Source organism: Octodon degus, unplaced genomic scaffold (genome assembly GCF_000260255.1).
Source record: "Octodon degus isolate 3935 unplaced genomic scaffold, OctDeg1.0 scaffold00001, whole genome shotgun sequence".
Lineage (NCBI taxonomy): Eukaryota > Metazoa > Chordata > Mammalia > Rodentia > Octodontidae > Octodon > Octodon degus.
Genome location: NW_004524577.1, coordinates 1532583 through 1532838, shown reverse-complemented (window position 1 = coordinate 1532838; position 256 = coordinate 1532583).

The following is a 256-nucleotide window of genomic DNA, read 5'->3' as shown; positions in this document are numbered from 1 at the left end:
AGGAAGAGGAGGAGGAGGAGGAGGAGGAGGAGGAGGAGGAGGAGGCGGCAGCAGCAGCAGCTAAGCTAGTTCTCTTTATTTGCTGCACTCCCATTAAATCTACTGACTGCTACTGCTCTCAGCTGAGCAGCCAACAATTTCAGTGACCTCTCTTTGGTCCAGTGACCTCCCTGCAGTCTTCAGTTTTGATGCTCTCTCTGAAAGCCTCAACGCTATCCCTTACCCCTTACCCTCGTGTCCATTCATGTATTTATTG